Source organism: Python bivittatus, unplaced genomic scaffold (genome assembly GCF_059951505.1).
Source record: "Python bivittatus isolate LINGU-HERP-01145 unplaced genomic scaffold, Pbiv_v1 ctg000310_np1212, whole genome shotgun sequence".
NCBI classification, from domain to species: Eukaryota; Metazoa; Chordata; class Lepidosauria; order Squamata; family Pythonidae; genus Python; species Python bivittatus.
The window spans coordinates 10,219,450-10,235,689 of NW_028277054.1; the positions used below are offsets into that span (position 1 = coordinate 10,219,450).

The 16,240-nt window shown below is 47.2% G+C and overlaps 1 protein-coding gene across 3 annotated transcripts in view; it reads right to left on the reverse strand.

Annotated features, from left to right (window-relative positions):
* HIVEP3 (HIVEP zinc finger 3) overlaps positions 1 to 15,233 on the reverse strand; it is a 197,961-nt gene extending 182,728 nt beyond the window's left edge. For 2 of the 3 annotated variants that reach the window (XM_088140051.1, XM_088140049.1), the window contains exon 1: positions 13,464 to 15,233. The gene's annotated coding sequence lies outside the window, so the exon portion shown is untranslated. Of the gene's footprint in view, positions 1 to 11,192; positions 11,746 to 13,463 lie in introns of those variants that run through there. The other variant, XM_025164859.2, reaches the window with a different exon arrangement.
* Positions 15,234 to 16,240: the final 1,007 nt, after the last annotated feature.

Below are 16,240 nucleotides of genomic sequence, written 5' to 3' on the forward strand. Positions count from 1 at the left end.
CCCGTTTACAAAGCTTACTGGATGAGACTGAGTTAATCACTATCTCTCAGCCTCATCTACTGTATTTCACATGGCAGCGGTGAGGACAGAAGAGAGAGGGATTGCATACATCACAGTGAATTGTTCTCCTTTTTTGTTTTAAGTGTAATAAGTTATTTATTTTTAAATCTTCTCATCCATAAGGGCGAAAACATGCTCTTTGAATTGGCACTGCATTAAAAATGCTAGACATTTACAGAGTAAGAGAAACTCAATTAGAAAGGATTAGTTTCAAAACTTTCAGAGTCACATTCCAGTTGCAGTGTTTAGAAAAGCCAGCCTGTCATTTTCCTTGCATTATTGGGAATACTCAGTGCCTGGGATCAAAGGAGGGGCCATGCCAGACAGCAGATTTTTAAAAACAAGAGGAAGATATGGGGTTTGTCCTGCTTCCCATTAACTTGAGCACAGTGGTCAACACTCAGATGTTCCACCACCAAAATATCTTTGGATCAAAGCCAACCCACTTCCTTAGCCCAGATGGATTTTTTATTAATGTAAATTTGATCAATGTAGGAGATGGGGAGGGGGAGAAGCAATAAAAACAAATCCAAACCCAGGGATATTCAGGCCTTCCGAAGGTTATATGGAAAAAAACCTTACCACCACCAGCATTTTATTTAGCACTAACTGGATGACAAGATTCCCCATCATGACAAAAGGGGCTGCAGAGTCTTTTCCTTTTCTAACAAATATAAAACAAAGCAGGGGAAGAAGTCCTGTCAGACATTTTCCAGCACATCTGGGAAGTTTGGGTGACCATGTCTCAGTTGGTGGCTGCGAATAATAGGAAACATTCTTGATGTTGCTGTTCCAACCCCATTAGAGCTAGTTTCACTAAGCCTTAGCAGGTTGTATGAACCCAGCCACTGTGGTTTATAGCTTAGTATGAGATATAAACCTAGTCAAATGTGATTTGTTCAATAAAGCAGGGGTAAGCAAACCATGTCATAGTGTAATACACATAAACCAGGTTATATTCCTCCTTCACCACCAATACTCTGACCCAAAGCCAGCTTAGAAAGTTCTTCTAATTCCTAGAAATAGCTTTTAGGGATAGGAAAAGCATCACCAACTTTTTTCTACCAGGAGTTCAACCCTATATTATTAGTAATCCACAAACATCAGTAGCAGATAAATGTTAAATATTCTTTCGCAAATTAATATAAACACTGAGGCACAAGTAGATAGCAACTGGCTCTCTAGGCCAGTGTTTCTCAACCTCGACAACTTTAAGAAGTGTGGACTCGCTGGGGAACTCTGGGAGTTGGAGTCCACACATCTTAAAGCTGACGAGGTTGAGAAACACTGCTCTAAGCCTTTAGCAACCAAGATGATGCACACTTAGAAACTAGCATATTTTCCTCTCATCATTCTTCCATTACATAACATGGCAATAAAGAATCAAGATGCAGAAAGCCAAAAAAAAAAAAATCACAGCTAATACTTTCTTCCAAATCTGTCATGACATGTTTGGTTTTGTTACCAAGCTGCATTCCAAGCAAATGAAAAGCACTGGGAATTTTGCTCTTTTCCCAGTGTTCCTTAGAAAAGTGGGTTTCCTGGGACATGCTTGAATTAAAGCAACATTCCTCACATTTTTTGGGTTTGTCTTAATTGCTCAAGTGGCCACTTCCTCTCCTCCACCCCTACCCTTGAAGGCTGAGACTCTCAATGAGCTTAGAAATTTAAAAAAGGAAAACAAAAATAAATGCACACGTCTGGCATTAGGGAACGCAATCAAGAACTGGAGGTCAAACAAGGTTCTATTTCCCCATGTATTAGTTCCTTTGCAGGATACACATCAATTTACCAGAACCATACACTTCTCCTATTACCTCATCTTGAACCCAATGAGCATAACATAAGGTTAGCTATCTATCTATGGCAGTGTTGTCCAAACTTGGCCACTTTAAGATGAGTGGACTTCAACTCCCAGAATTCCCCAGCCAGCCATGCTGGCTGGGGGATTCTGGGAGTTGAAGTCCACTCATCTTAAAGTGGCCAAGTTTGGACAACACTGATCTATGGGGTCCTTAGGAGTCAAAAATGACTCGATGGCACATAATCTATCAATTGACCTGGGATTTTTAAAACAGAAAATATGACTATCTTTGCTTGAAAACAAAATTCCAACACTCCAAAACACAAAAGTGATTTCCACCTCCTCCAGCGCCATCATTATGTCCCCGCTGGGCCTTGTGGACAGGGGTGGGCAACCTGCAGCCCCAGAGCTAGTGCAGCCATGAATTTCCTTTTTCCAGGTTCAAATATTCCCTCAGGCCACACAATTAGTGAAGAAGCCATTTAACTGCAGCAGAACAAAAATAATCATTAAATTAAGAAGAACTGGCATGGTTTCTTGGCATTTTGAGCTAAGAAACTCACAAAAATTGTAGCACCAGTCCTAAAATGGGCTTAATATAGTTTTAAAAAGCAGCGCAAACCACCAAACTTCTCTCCTCAAAAGATCATCTGAAAAAACCTGAGCAGCTTTGTCCTAGCCACATACATGCTTTTTACTTCCCCAGTCTGTCCACTGCAGTCTTGCACTTTCCCAGAAAAGGCTGTTCCTTTTGACTGGAACAAATTTGCAGACTCTACCAAGCATATCCCCAGCCTTCTCCCTCCAAAAAAGAGCCCAAGATGTAGGTAGACCTCTAGGTATTTTGATGCAACTGGAATAACTATGCCATGTCAAACTGCACTCATACAAATTCAGGAGCACCTGGTGAAAGGAGAAGACAGAACTTGCTTGGGGTCTGAATTTGGGTTCTACAGGGATAAAGCCAAGACCCATGTTTGGGACTAGAGAGAGGGCTGCAGATGCCCTGGACCTCCAGGAGTGAGAGGAGGACTGGGAAATATCTCATTAATCTGAGTTCTGCTGAGTGAGTTGGGAGAATCCTGGCTGGAACACAAGTCTCCTTAGGGGTGAGGTGGACTCCTGGTGATTTCATGGACACAACTATGCAGTTTTATTGGAAGCAATACAAAAGAGGCTTGTCACTAGATCTTTCACAATGTTCCTTCACTTTTCAGCCTGGGTAAAGGCCTGGGATTTCCTCCTGATGGTCTCCCATCCAAGTACTACACTGGCCTGATTCTGCCTAGCTTCTTCAAGATCAGCTAAGGTCATCTAGGTGCTGCCACCTAGCTGAACAGCTGGAATAAGAGAGATGATGAAGGCTACAGAAGAGAGAGAAAACAGGAGCACGCCATCAGGGTTCTCCCTCCATCAATTGCCCACCGAGCAGCAGCATCAGAGATGGGAGCCAGAAATGTTCCATCAACTCTGCTAACCAGCTCATTGACTTTGGTCTTTCTTTTCTCTGAACTTTTTTTAATCTCATCTAGTTCTTATAAGAACTTTGGGAACTTCCAAATGAGATGGTTATTTATGTTGCCTCATCCTGAATATTACAGGAGTCTAGCGGTTAAGGCTCCAGGAGACTATGAATTCTAGTCCTTCCTTAGGCATGAGAGAGGCTGGGTGACTTTGGGCCAGTCCTTCTCAGCCCATGACATCAGGCTCGGGCGACAAGCCAGTCAGTCAATTCCTGTCACAACCAGTGGACAAAAAAAAGCTAGGAAGAAAACCTGCAGGAAAAAAGCTAGGAAGGGGAAAAAACCCTGAATATTATGTGTATGTATACATACCTGTAAAAATGCCAAGGTCTTTTATCTGCAACCTTCCCATATTTTCCCAACTCTTCATTTCTTTCCCCTTAGTGAAAAAGTTCTGTTAAGATGAAAAAATTGTATGTCTTGGCTGGTAGCATTAGGAGAATACCAACCTGCAAGTATCTTTGGCAACATTAAAACTGTGTTCACACAACACACCTAACTTGGTTACTGAATTAACTCATTTTCTGGGCTTGTACAATACAAAGAGCCATAAACAAACAAAGCTGTTAAAAAGCTCTAAGATTAATTAAACTTAGCATGTTGTGCAATCACTAGGTGTGCAACTGGCTATGGGAACAAAGCCTACAAACTGGTGCTAAAATTTGCTAATTTTCTTCTTGCCAACCTCACCCGTTTTTCTTTTTGCATTTTACCTTTTAGATTTTAAGCCTGCAGGCAGGAACCAGCTTGATTTTGTGAATATGATGTAATTATTATTGCTAATTATTACTCTTATTTAAGAAGAATGAAGCAAAATACTTTCCATAAATAAACTCGCTCAGAAGCAAATACAGCCATAAGGTGAACTTGGGACTTCTTAGATAACACATAAACATAATAACACAAGACTGGTATTTGAAACCAGATCGCATCCTGTTAGATTAATGATAGGGGACTCCAGAGTGACAGGATTAACTTGGGTTTAAGTTTCTGATTTTTTAGGGGAACTAAAGGTGCCAGATCAAGACTGCAAAAATCCAGAAAATCACTAGATGGCAGCAAAGAGATGCAGAAAACTCTGTGCTACTCTTTAGGGGTGGCCTGGATTCTTGCCACCCAAATCCACCAACCAGAATCAGAGGCAAAGCAGTAGCTGATAATGTAGGATAGCGTGCACCAGACAGAAGCCCGAAGGCACGGCCAAGTCTCCTTTGCGCACACGCAGATGCCAATATAAACTTTGCACACAAGCAGATGGCAATAAAAATATACGCCAATACAAACTAAGACGAACTGCTTTCTTCCACATTTTAGTGAGTGCAGCCCAACGCTCTGACACAAGACCTGCCTTGTACCGCCTACCCTAACCTGATGTATTCAAGATGTACCCATCTACAATGCCCATCTTTCTTCCAACAGTATTAAAGTCTGGTAGCCTGATCAGCACTTATTTAAACAGGGAGTGACCCACTGCAAGAACCTGTGGAGGAAACAGCCTTGAGGATAGATTATACTTTTTAACCAAAAGAGTATCCAAAACATTTTGGAAGGCTAGTGAAAAAACTAGAACTTCTCCAGGCCTAAGCCATTTGACATTGCACGGTCTCTACTGGAAAGGAACTGAGATGTTTGGGAATCAAGGCTTCCTCTTGAGATCCATGTTTTGTGGCACGACAGGCCAGCGAATCTTCCTGACCCAACCAAGCCATTGCCAAAAGACTATCATTGCAAAACTCCAAGACACACAAAAATGCAGCCTGCGATATTGTGCAACCATGTTCAAGTTCACATTTTCCTAATGCTTCAGGGAAAAGAATGGATGCCCAGAGAGCATCAAGCAAAATCACTGTAATCCTACCAAATAAATAACAACAAAAGGGATCTCCAGCCAGGGCCCGATCCACCTCCAGCCGAAGTCAAGACTCCCATTGTTTGGCAATGCCTGGTGAACAAAGAGCATCATTAAAGTTCCCTTTGCTTGTTTCACACATTGTGCTAAGCCATAGAGTGGTTTGTTTCAACCTGGCTTAGCATGACCCAGCCACTGCAGTTTAAACCATGGATTATAGCTTATATACAACAGAGTCAACTGTGGTTTGTTGAAGTATCTACTGCTTATCAATCTGTGGTTTAGTGTGTTGTGTGAACCCACCCAATAAAGCACATGCATGTTCAGTGCATGGCTACTCAGCAATTACCCTTAATAGGAAGCCTTGTGATTGTTATAATATGAAGCTTCAATTCCTCAGAGCTAATTCTACCTACTGTTGCCATCTGTGATTCTCTGCCAGGGTCCAGCTGATCTTTAACAGTTGCATAACACACAGAAATACTAGTAATATAAGAAACTACACTGCCACGCGTGCATCTGCCATGCAAAATGCCATGCATGAAACAAGGCTGCTTTTTTATGAGATGCATCTGCCATACAAAATGCAAGTTGCCATGCATGAAACACAGCCGATTAACTATGAGATGCATTACATCATACTGGTTCTTGGGGTGACTGGTCCAAAGGTTCTCCACGGAGCTTCTGTGGCTGAGGGGAACTAGAACCTGAGTCTCCCCACTCCTATCCAGCACTCTCCTCGCCACACCACAAAAGCTCTTGGGTTGAGGAGAGGGACTAGCCCACGGAGTTTCTGTGGCTGAGGGGGGACCAGCACTTTCACCACTATATCACAAAGGTTCTTGGGTTCAGAGAGAGGTACTAGTCCAATATCCTCCAGAGAGCTTCTGTGGCTGAGGGGGACCAGAACCTAGATTCCCCACTCCTAGTCCAGCATTTTCCCTGCAACAGAACGCTGGCTCTTTGGCTGAAACAGAAGAACTGGCCAAGTTACCCAATGAGTTTCCCCTTGATCTTGGCTCCCCCCGACCCTAAAGTGCTACACCAGCAATTTGAACCATAAATCATATGATTCAACATTTCAGAATTGTAGTTATCTTCACACAGAACTGATTATTTTTTTAATGAAGATTATATCCTTATCCTCCCAACAACACCTTGAGATATCTGAACTGGTACTTTTCCATTGGCCCAAGAACACACACTTACCTTCACTGTTGAGTAGTCATCCAAAATTTGATCAGCTTAGCCTTTAAGTCATTTTCACATAAGGGACATACAGTGTTTTCAAAGCATCATCCAGCCATTGTTAAAAGGATAGAAAGCTGGTTTGCATTACTGTAATTTTGGCACAACAATGACTAGATGGCTTTAGAAGGCACTATAAATTGCTAGTGTGGAAATGGTATCTTGACTTCACATTCCACAAAGGTTTTGGGATAGCACAACCCAGCATTTCCAGAAAACATGAATTTCTAGTGGGAATTATACCCCAATGCTAGACACACTCCAGGATAGTCTAGTGCAGTATTTCCCAACTGTGTTTGCAAGTCCCAGAATTCTCAGCAAAGCCACTGTGGGAATGCTGGTAGTTGAGATCCACATTAGAGTTTCCTAACTTGTGCAACCTTCCAGATAATCTAGTGTCCTGATTATGTGCCAGCAAGTCATTTTTGACTCCTAGCGACCATATAGATACATTTCCTCCATGACAATCTATCCCTAACCTGTTCTTTCAAGTCTCCCAATGGTGCACTCATCATCATTGTAACTAAGTCCATCCACCTTGCTGCTGGCTGTCCTCTTCTTCTCTTTCCTTCCACCTTTCCCAGCATTAGAGCCTTTTCCTGGCATATATATAAGACTAGAGAAATTAATTTTTGCTAATGTGATGCTGTGTCACTATTGTGATACTGTGTCACTATTGCAGTGTTTCTCAACCTTGTCAACTTTAAGAAGTGTGGATTTCATTGTGAAGTCCACACATCTTAAAGTTGACAAGGTTGAGAAACACTGCACTACTGAATCTTTCGGGCCTCGTTTGGTGAAAGAAAGAGAACATCCAATGCAGCATGGATGCTCACTTAGCAATGGCAAAAGAGCTCCCGATCTCCCATGGTCTGACAGCGACCATCAGCAGAGCCAGAAATAACAATGGAGACACGCTTGCTAGTTCTACCTCTAACAGAAATCATGGAGGAAAAGACAGGAAATGAGGGGAATGCAAAGCTTCTCTGGGTATTTAAAGGAGACAAACGAAGAACAAAATACTGCACAGAAGGAGAAGGTGAAAAAGCTCCTGTGTGAATTAATCCCCTCCTTTCTAAGAGCTGAGGCCTACAGACTTGTGAAGGCTCACAGAAAAAGAATGTGAAAATTGGAAGAAGAATTTGGGAGGGGGAAGCATTTTTCTCCTAATATTCCTCTTTTTTGTGGGCTTTCACGTCTTTAGGAACAATGTACAGGAAGAGAGGGACTTGTGTGCAATTTTCAGTCCACAAATTGGGCTAACTTGGGGTGTCATGGATTTTGATATAAGGGTTCCACTTGCTACTCAGAATGAGGAAGCAAAATGTTTTTGGCCAGGCCTGGGACACAACCAAGCCAGCTCCCAAGCCTTCAAGTGAAAAATAGGATTAGCCACAAAAAATGACTGTTTGAACCTTATGGGAAAGATAATAAGTGTAAAAGCTTTTGGAGACTCTATAAAGTAGAGTTCAAGAAGTCTGGGATGCAAGCAACTTAGAAGATGGTTGTAAACATTTTTTAAAACTGAGTAAGCCTATTTGAGCAAGGAGAGAGAGACAGAGCAAACCCAAACATGGGTTTTGAGAGATGACTAAACCCATGGATCTAGCCATCTACCCAAACCATCTATCTGTTGGCCACTTCGGCATAGCATGTAGCCTTTGTAGGGTCTAGAGAATAAATTCAGTGCTGGAAATTTCTAGCCTTTCTAAATGGAAATATTTTTGTTGTGTGGTTAAACAAGGTGAGCAATCTATCAGTAGTACTGATAGAAGTAACCTTAAGTCATGAAAGCATGATGAAAATTGCATATCGTTAGCTTTCACAAGTGTTTTGTTACCAAAGAATGACTTCAGTGTGTTATTTATCAGAAAATACTGTCCACTGAGAGTATGAAGGCAAAGTTCCATCATTGTTTTATTGGCTATATAGATTAAAACGTAATTTTTAAAAGAAGGGGTACATTTAGTAGTCGCCCCACCATAACCCCAATGACAACATTCATGTTTTCCACAGGATTGACACACATTTCAATTTGTGAGCAGCATCACAAAGTTTGAGACACTCTGCTATAAAGGGATTTTAAAATTATAATGTTCCCCTAAAGAAGGAGTTTGTTCAAAAGCCAGCCTTGGAATTCACTGAATGCGGCTGCCCTTAAAATCATTCACTAAGCAGCATTAGAGCATTAGCAATTACACCCTTATTGGCTGTGAAAATTTCACACTGTTGAACATCCCTCTCTTCCCACTGTTAACAAGCAATTTCTTATCTCTAAGGCTTCAATAGAGCAATTACAAACAGGCTAACCATTGCTGGATTACTCGGTCACTGAAACATTCCAGCCAAAGACCAGCTGTAATCCAACTGAATGTCACACTCAAGTAAACAGCATAAAATCCATCATCACTAACTTGTGCAAAAGCATATTCTGTTACTAGAAGGGCTAGTATGTTCCCAGTAACATCCGACACCTTGGCAAGGAGAAAAATTATACTGTATGAACGGCTGTAAATTTCAAAAAGCATGCAATGCAAACTCTTCTTACTGAATATTTTTAATGGAGGACAATATTAAACATTTAGATATTCTGAACTGCCCAACAGCTGAATACAGCTTGCAAAACTCCTAATGCCGTGACGAGAGCTCACACACAATCCTTGTACTTTCCCACTCCCTGAGCAGTTGTAAGAGTTGGTAGTCTCTGCCTTTCAATTAATCCAAAATTAACAGACTAAACTGTGCTTAATTTGAACCACAATTTGCTCCCTCAAGCTAAAGGTTGTTTCAGGAAACAAAATTAGCAACAGGTACAGTTTATGCAGGTGAACAATGGAACCAGACCTCAAAAACACAACTAAAACCTTTCAAATAACTGGCAGCCGCACTATAAGTAGGGGAAATTGTAGAACACCCACGTTCACTAGGGCTGGTTCTCCAAAGCCCAGTTTAACAATACTTGCACATCCGCTCCCTTTCTCTCGTTCAAGTTTTGCACCGCGGCCCTTGTGCCAAGTTTACTAGCCTCCTCGTTTACCAGAAGCACAAAAAAATGCTGGAGCAAGACCAACCGAATCACACGACTTTTTAAGATCCAGGTTAGGAAGACTCAAAAGCCTATGTTTGGAAACTAAAGAAATTTCCAAACATAGGGTGGTTCATTTTGCTAGGAAGTTTTCCAATGTGAAACGGTTAACAGAACAGGGGGGGGGGGGGAGGATCCACAGAATTTCCTAAACAGAGAGTCTCATTAATTCAGTAAGTGACAGTTCAACCCTAAAGTTACATCTGCCTTGCTATTGTTATGCAATCAAGAGGCCAATTATCACCCAGAAATTGACCGGCCAGATTGCATACTAGGGCACCCTTAAGACTTTTTCTTTTTTTTCTCTTTTTGCCTCACACGGAGAACAACCCTCTGCAGTCAGTCTGCTACAATCAGAGCACTGCAGCCGTCTTGGACCCCAACAGAAAATCTCAGCATGGATGGCTAAAGATAGATGAGGCAGGTATGACAAGAGATGAGGTTGCTAAGCAAAGATTCCCAGGCACTCACTGGGGGGCCTTGGAGGCCCTTTGCCTGCAAAGTAAGATGCTGGAATCTGCCTCCCCCCAACCCCCAAGGAGTCAATACCGTGCTCCAAAACCTACATGCCATCTAAACGTCAGTCACCGCTCATACGTGGAGGAGCTGCAATTGGTAAAAATTCAGGTAAGCCCACAGAGGCACAGAATACATGCTTTTCTGGGCATCTGATGTGCAGAGACATCTATCAGGAGCCATGCCTGATGGTGCCATGCCTTACAGCTAAACACATTCTGCGGCAACACAGAGCCTTTAAAAGGGGGGGGGGAATGCAAAACTAGACGAAACGCCGTTGCTCCATTCAGCTCCTTGCATTCAGTGCGATGGGGAGGAAATCATCTTTACCTCCCTCCAAGAAGCAGACCAGAGGTTTCACTGCCTCCCCTCTCCACCTGGACACCCCCAAGATACAAAGGCCTCTTTCTGTTCGATCGACTAGAGAAAAACAGATTAAATTCTGGATGCACCCACTGGCGATGCTAAATCCATGTGTGCCTCTTTCTGGCGACTTCCTTGGAAAGAGCACCGCAGCGGTGCTGTAGGCAAATGTTATTTTTACCTGCTTCCCCACCCCCACCCCCAGCAGACACAAACTCACAAGACATTTGGAGCCCAGGGCAAGTTTAGCAACAAAGATACAGATACAGAGGTGTTGTATCCGGTGGCTTAGCCCTCCTTTAAGTTAAAAGGCCTGCACGCCACTCCCTTCCAACCTGCTCGACCCGGAGCTCCCCTTCCCCTTGCCTACCACGCAGGCCTTCCAGAAGAAGCTCACGTTGCAGGAGGCAGTGAAAGGGTTAACCTCTGCCAATTGACACCGCAAAGGTTACTTCAGGCCCTGAGCAAGACCGGATCCCATCAACTGTGCAGCAAAACCCACCCAAGGGAATCGCTTCTCCATACCTACCCTCCCAGAGCAACCCTCACACAGGACACCCCTGAGGCAGAGCGCATTCCCACATGACCCCCTGACACTTCTTCACCAGCAAAATGGGATCTGCCCCTCTGGGATTTGTCCTGAGCAGAAAACAGCCCTCGCCACCGTGCAAACACACCAGCACAGCCCCAGCACGAAGACAGGCAGAATAAACAGGAAAACACCACGCAGCTCCAATGCCTTACCTTTGCTGCCCAGCCTTCTCTGGCATTCTTTCCACTTGCTTTTTGGGGGGAGGGGGGATTTTCTGCCCTGTTCCCCCTCCTGAAGGAGGTACGTTCCACTGACCAAGCGATGCTCTCTCTTCACTAACACCTGTTTTGGGCAGGTGTGGGGGGGAGATCGAGAATAGAATTATTGTCAGCTGGCTGGAAGAGGAATAGACGGGTCACTCTGGATGGCTGTTAGAGCCGATTCAAAACAAAATCAATGCGGGGGGGGAACACCGGGGGAGGGGTGGAATCTACAGACATAACCACAACAGCCCAGCCTGCTTCATAATGGGAGATCTTGCAGTTTGTGAGCATGCTCCAGCTGGAACCCAGCCTTCGCTGTTATTCTTCGGAATAAAAATAATCCACGCCGCTGAAGCAAAGAAAGGAGGAAGGCGACCGAAAGCCCCCTCCTGACGCTGCTGGATAGCAGGGAATCAATCCTGCCCGGAAGAGCCGCAGCATAATTGGAGCGGCCGGTTGCTCTGCTTTTTTCCCCCTTTTTTAAAAAGAAAAATAACTAATGATTTTAGCTGTCTTGCTTTTTCAGTGGTTTTTCTAGAGATGATAATGACAACAGTAATAAATAATAATAATAATAATAATAAATAATAATAATAATAATAGCAGCAGCAGCAGCAGCAGCAGCAAGCCTTTGCACTCTGTTTCTCTTCCCCCCCCCGCGCTTTCTGTGCTATTTAGGCCTTTGAAACGTGGTTGGAGCCTTTTAAAGCTACAGCGCACGGATCCGCGGGAGGGGGCTCTGATTTAAGGGGAGGGAGGGGGGAGGGAGAGCGGGCTCGAGGAGCCAAGCCAGCGGGCGCCACGAAGGGCGCCGTGGGCGGCGAGGGGCGGGGCCTGCGCTCAGCCCGCCCCTTGGGAAGTCAGTCCCGCGGATTCCGAGGCGACTTTTCCTTTCTGCCGAGCGCTCCTCGGCTCCCGGGCGCTGGGTTTTGCATCCGCCGCCCCTTCGCTGACCGCTCCAGCACCCTTTCCTGGCCACGCTGGTTGCAACTCGATCCAGCACAGGCCTTGACGGCCTTCCCGCAAACACGGCTCCCCCAGGGGCTGCGTTAACCCGTCTCCTGGCTTTGCACCAGACCCTGAAACACAAACCCATTACCTGGGTGGTTCACGCAACACCCTTAAGCCGCAGAAAAGCACCCAAGGGGGAAACGAACCGAGTTTCTCATGGAACCCGAACGAAGCCGCACGGCTTGTAACGGATCGGGTTAAGCGTGTCGTGTGAACGCAGACAACTGACCTCGCAGGGGGTTGCTTTCCCGGAAGAGCGCGGCGCGGAATAGCAGGTTGGAAGCAGGTGGACCACGTAACTTCTTAACTCGGAACAATTCCCATGCGGTTCAGGCCAGGGGCCATATACACGAGATCCGGTGCTGCTTCAAAGATTAACATGAGTGTGCGCTACTCCCACGCGCCCCCCTTTTAAAAACCATCGTGGCACAGACTTGTGAGCTGTAAGCAACAACATTCACCGCACAACCGGGCACGGTCCCCTATCTACCTCTCGCCCACTGCATTTAATACAACTTACTTCCAAGAAGACATGCATAGGGACCCATTATTATATCTGCAGGTCTTCAAGATGCCACAGGATCCCGCCTTCACCACCCTCGGCGAGGAGTAAGTCTCACGGCGGACGGCGCGACTTCCCGCTTCCACGTCCCGCCCAGCCGCGACCCCACCACGACGACCTACTCCTCGTAAACGGCATTACCCCTTGCTCCCGAGTAAACACCCATCTGATACAGTCATAATCAGCCTGTATTTACGGAAAGGAAGTTTTGCTGAGTTTATTTGCAAGAGATCTCATCTCATGGGATCACAGCCTTGCTCCCCGCACGTCCATTTTTTCCTGTCCACCGTGCAGTCCGACGGGGCATGTCCACCCAAAAGTAAGGGCCCTCCAAAACTCAGTGGGACTCGCCGGCAGCTAACCGGGCGCCTGAGGACTAGCGCCTTAAGAACAGCTTAGACTGAAGATGTTACCACGATCTAGCCGGCCGACTCGTCCGCGGCACTCGCAGGAACCTGCCTCCCATGTCACGCGTGGAAAGAAGCGGTCCTTGAGCCACATGCGGGGACGCTACGAGGTGGAAACATCCCATACAAACCTCCCCTTCGCCCCAGCGTCCCCCAGGCCAGGCCAGACCCCGCCACTTCTCCCCTCCCCACTTTGGGGAAGGGGCTTCTTTCTCTTGCCAGCCCAATCCCGCCACTCACCGCATCCGAAAGGGAGGCTCGCAGAAGCAACGTGCAACGCTGGGCGGCCGACGTCGCTTCCTCCGCCCCTTCCAAGAAGCAGAAGGCGCGGCGCTCCCGGCGCTCCAAACCTCCGGGCCGGTCCAACGAAGCGGCTCGAGCGGCGCGTCTCCACAGCGATCCCCAGGCGCGGACTCAGCGCTCCAGAATGAGGCCGCGCAGGAGCGAGCCCGCCGGGCGCTCGGCCGCCGGGGAAACCTGAGCGAAGTTGCCAGAGGAAACCCGCTGCTGCTGCTGCCGCCGCCGCCGCCTCCTCCTCGCCGGGGCGGGCGCCTCAGGAGGGCAGCCGCGTCGTCCTCCCCGCCGGGAGCCGCCGAGCCACTGGCGAAGACGAGACATCCTACATCGAGAGGCCGCTTCAGCTACCGCCCCTCCCCGGTGCCTAAACGCGGCCGCCGAAGCTGGCGGGACGAGAGGCCCCCTGAGCACGTGCAGAGCGCGCCGCCCGCCTCCGAGTTGCTGCGCGGGCCGGCTTGAGCGCGCTTCCGGACGAGCGCTCCCTCAGCCCCAGCGCCGACGAAGCTCCGTCAGCTCCTTGCCAGAGGAGCGTCACCAGGACGGCTCGGCAAGGTCCGCTCCGGTTGGCCGGACCGGGCTCCGACTCCGTCTTCAGTCGGGGACTTCGTCCTAGGAGGAGAGCCGAGACAGCGGCTTCCGGGCGTGTGCAGAGTGCCCGGGCCGCCACCCTTGCAGAGATGAAACCACAGCGCTGCAGAGCGAAAGCCCCGCCCCCTGAGTGGCAAGGCCAGCCCACTGCCCGGGGCGCGCCGCGCTCCCTTGTCTGGCTCTGCCAAGCCGGGGCGACCGAGCGGCTCTGCTCTGCCCTGTCCCTCCGCCTCCTGCGGGGAAGCGGGGAGGGGGATTATCCCATTTCGCGTCTCGCTGCTCCGGCGAGCCGGCTGTGATCGCCAATTGGCTGGCCGCTCGCAACCGGAAATGTCACCAGCCTGGCCCTGCCGCTGCCCAGAGCGCCCTGAGCTCAGCAAAATTTTGGCGCGGCCGCTCCGCCTCTGGCTCACGCGACGACCCCGCCACCCGTACACACGCGCACCGTCTCGCTTGTCCTTCTCTCTGGTCCGCTCGGGGGCAGGTTGGTGGGTTCATCCAAACGGGGAAGAGAGGATCCCAGAGGAGGGCTGAGCGCAGCTGCGGGGAAGCGAGGGGACGCTTTTGAAAAAGGGAGGGGGGCAATCACGTCCCTCCGACAGCAGACCCCCCACACACACACACACACACACACACACTGCCGGACAAGATTTGGGATTCTGCCCCGGCCAAGGAATCGCACGCGAACCAGCGTCGCGGTCCTGGAGGGCAAAGCTGGCGAAGGTGCTTTGGTCCCCGACTTGGGTCGAACGGGGCAAAGCTGCGTTCACCTGTCCCTAAACCGTGATAAAAGTTGGGCTGGGCTGAGTGGGTTGGGAAACCCTCCCCCCCCATCGCAAGTACTTGCGCAAACCGAAGCTTAGCGTCAGAGGGGAAGAAGGGATGTGGATTAATAAGTGGAAGAGCTTGGCTGATCTGAAAAATCTAAGCAGCGTGAAGCCTGGTTGGTACTGGAATTGGAGAATAGATTTGAAAATCCCCGAGGAAAACAGTGGCTCCCCCCTTCTGCATTTTGCCAAGAAAGCAACGCGGAGCTCGACTCAAGGTTGATGTCTCTTGCACCTCTTTTTGCCCGTGCCCGACTTCACCTAAGAGCAGTGTTTCTCAACCTTAGCCACTTTAAGACAGGTGGACATCAACTCCCAGAATCCCCCAGCCGGCTGGCTGGGGGATTCTGGGAGTTGATGTCCACCTGTCTTAAAGTGGCTAAGGTTGAGAAACACTGCCTAAGAGCCTCAGGATTAAAGAATTAAAAAGCATAAGGAACAGTGTATCTGCAGCTACAGATGAGGAGCAGCTTTTAATACTGGCAAGGGTGTCCACAGGGTATGGTCAGAAAAGGCAAGATGGCAGCCACAGTGGTGCAATCAAGGCTCCGACTATTTTCAGTTGCACTGTTGCAGGTGCCATCTTGACTTAGCAAGGAACAGAAATGTTTTCCTCCAATCAGTCGAAGGTCCTGACCGCATGATCTTTCCAACATTCTGGGGTGTCCACAGGCTATGGTCAAAAAAGTCAAGATGGCACCTGCAACAGTGCAACTGAAAATAGTCAGCGCCTTGATTGCACCACGCTGGCTGCCATCTTGACTATTTTGACCATACCCTGCAGAGACCCCAGAATGTTGGAACAATCATGCGGTCAGGACCTTCGACTGATTGGAAGAAAACATTTCCATTCCGTGCTAAAAACACCCATTATGTCACCTGCTACCTCTCAGGGTTCTGAAGCTGGGAAGGGCTGCCCTGTTAGGGTATAAATGGATCATTATTTTGTAAAATAAGAGAGGAGGAAAAGAGAGGAGCAATGGCAGCAGAATGAATGAGCCTTCCCGACACATTATATACATATATAAATATGACAAATTTGTTGGCCCTCCCAACAAATTATATAAATGTGACAAATAAAAATTAGTTCACATCCAAGCTGAGACAAAAAAGTTGAAATAAAACTGTTAGCTTGAAAAAGTCTAATAAATCCCAAGGGAAAACCATGCACAGAGCATCTTGGTTAATGAATGTTTCAAGTGTCGGTCAGAGTTAACTTCAGAGTCTTTGGTGAAATCCACCCTGCTTTTAACATTGGCTTGTGAAGCATTGATCAAGTTCCTGAAGTGGGCATGTAGCAATCAG